The sequence below is a fragment of the Chionomys nivalis genome, chromosome 10 (assembly GCF_950005125.1).
Source record: "Chionomys nivalis chromosome 10, mChiNiv1.1, whole genome shotgun sequence".
NCBI classification, from domain to species: domain Eukaryota; kingdom Metazoa; phylum Chordata; class Mammalia; order Rodentia; family Cricetidae; genus Chionomys; species Chionomys nivalis.
The window spans coordinates 13,010,143-13,012,812 of NC_080095.1; the positions used below are offsets into that span (position 1 = coordinate 13,010,143).

The window sequence follows — 2,670 nt, forward strand, 5'->3', positions numbered from 1 at the left end:
GAGGTTCTTTTGTTTTCACAGAAGATGAGAGTCTGTGGATTACCTCCAGGCCAATATGATAGACAATGCCCTCCTGAAAGGTTGCCATAAACACCCTCAAAAACTTACTTTGCTCAACTGCCGAGATGAAAAGAGCACACAGAATATACCATAAGAGACCTGATTAATTGCGCCTCCATACAGCAGAAAGAAGTTTGGAGAGAAAAAATGCACCCATATTCCCAAACATTATTTACAAATGTTCTTTTACGAGCAGCACAGCGACAGTGGTGGTGGCGGTGGTGGTTGCAGCTCGGAGCCGTTGAGACGCCTCTGAGGCAGCTGGTGGCGCAGGTGGCTGGTGTGGACATGGGCAGAGGTCTCCTGCGCAGCCCCAGCGTTGCCTCCTGGCAGGCTCAGTCGGGACACCGGGAGGCATCCTCCCCTGCCCGCGTGCCCGCCAGTCCCAGCTCGTGTCCTCGCTCGCATCTCCCGATAGCCACTGCACTGCTCCCCCTTCTGGTCTTGGGAATCCCGGCATAGCCCCTCCAACATGACTTGAGATTTCAAACCTGGAGACCTCATCTTCGCCAAGATGAAAGGTTATCCTCATTGGCCAGCTCGAGTAGATGAAGTTCCTGATGGAGCTGTCAAACCACCCACAAACAAACTACCCATTTTCTTTTTTGGAACCCATGAGACTGCTTTTTTAGGACTAAAGGACATATTTCCTTACTCTGAAAATAAGGAAAAGTATGGCAAACCAAATAAACGAAAAGGTTTTAATGAAGGATTATGGGAGATAGATAACAATCCAAAAGTGAAATTTTCAAGTCAACAGGCACCAACTAAACAATCAAATGCATCATCTGATGTTGAAGTCAATGAGAAAGAAACTAGTGTTTCAAAGGAAGATACTGATCATGAAGAAAAAGTCAGCAATGAAAATGTGTCTAATGCAGTTGACATAACCACTGCAAAAGCTGCCAGGCAAGGAAGAAAGAGAAAGGCCGAAAAACCAGTGGAAACTGAAGAAGCATAAATGGTGGCTGCAGCAACAGCTTCTGCTAACTTAAAAGCAAGTCCTAAGAGAGGACAACCGACCTGCAGCTACTGAAGTCAAGATTTCAAAACCAAGAGGCAGACCTAAAGTGGTAAAACAACCCCATCCTTTGGAGAGTGACATGGTTATTGATGAAGACAAAAGTAAAAAAAAAAAAAATGGGACCAGAGGAAAAACAACCTAAAAAGCAAGTTAAAAAGAAAGAAGAAGGTCACAAGGAAGAGGATAAGCCAAGAAAAGATAAGAAAGAAGGCAAGAAAGAAGTTGAATCTAAACAGAAAAATGTAGCAAAACCAGGGGTTACATCAACCTCTGATTTAGAAGATGAAGATGATGAAGGTGAAAAGAAGAGAAAGGGTGGAAGAAACTTCCAGACCACTCACAGGAGGAATGTGGTGAAAGGTTGACATGAAAAGGAAGCCACAGAGCAGAAGCGCAAGCAGGAGGAACAAATGGAAACTGAGCAGCAGAATAAAGATGAAGGAAAAAAGTCAGAAGTTAAAAAAGTGGAGAAGAAGTGAGAAACATCAATGGATTCTCGACTTCAAACGATACATGCCGAAATTAAAAATTCACTCAAAATTGATAATCTAGATGTGAACAGATGCATTGAGGCACGGATGAACTTACTTCACTTCAGGTAACAATACAACAAGCTCAGAAACACATAGAGATGATCACAACATTGAAAAAAAAAACACGACGGTTCAAAGTTAGTCAAGTTATCATGGAAAAGTCTACAATGTTGTATAACAAATTTAAGAATATGTTTTTGGCTGGTGAAGGAGATTCAGTCATTACCCAAGTGCTGAACAAATCTCTTGCTGAACAAAGACAGCATGGGGAAGAAAATAAAACCAAAGTTCAAGGGAAGAAAGGGCCAAACAAAAAGCTAGAAAAGGAGCAAACACATTCAAAGACCCTAATTGGGGGATCTGACGCTCAAGACAGTAGTCATCCACAACATAATGGTGACAGTAACGAAGAAAGCAAAGACAGCCATGAGGCTGGCAGTAAGAAAAACTCACCTGGAAAAGTGAGGCCGAACTATCTCTGAAGGAGTCACCACTAGATAACTAGATTGGCAGACGTGGGGTGTAATGAGTATGTGAAGTCTGTTGTGAGTGGCTTCATCTGAAATACTTAGGCTGCTGACTGAAAGGATTAAATTTTTTATAAGTATAGGTTTTGATGTTTAAGTAGTTTGGGGGAAGAAAAATACCTTTATGTTTGCGTACAAGTAAAACTTATTGCTAATTTTCCATGTGCAGTATTAACAACTCCATCATCAAGTGTGAGGGAAACCTACTTAGAAAGGTTGACCTGCTTTATAGACGTGACTAGTGTATTTCGGTTAGAGTGTGTGTGTGCGCGCACATGTAATTGGTAGTAGACCAGTTACATTTTAAAACTGTTACTTGTATAAATCATTTTTCTCCCAAATAACATGGGTTTTTTGCATAGTTTTTACAAATCTTGGATATACCAGACTGTCTTTTCACTGTTTGTGGGTTTTTTAGAAGTTGAGCATTTTTATGGTTAATAAAATGAATGTTACTTCTAAGTACTCACTCCTTTTTATCAGAAGTTAATGTAACCTCAGTCTATTGTGCTGCATTACTTGCCTC

General features: G+C 41.2%; 1 pseudogene; it reads left to right on the forward strand.

Annotated features, from left to right (window-relative positions):
• Window positions 1–532: 532 nt before the first annotated feature.
• On the forward strand, window positions 533–2,222 carry LOC130882804 (PC4 and SFRS1-interacting protein-like; annotated as a pseudogene).
• Window positions 2,223–2,670: the final 448 nt, after the last annotated feature.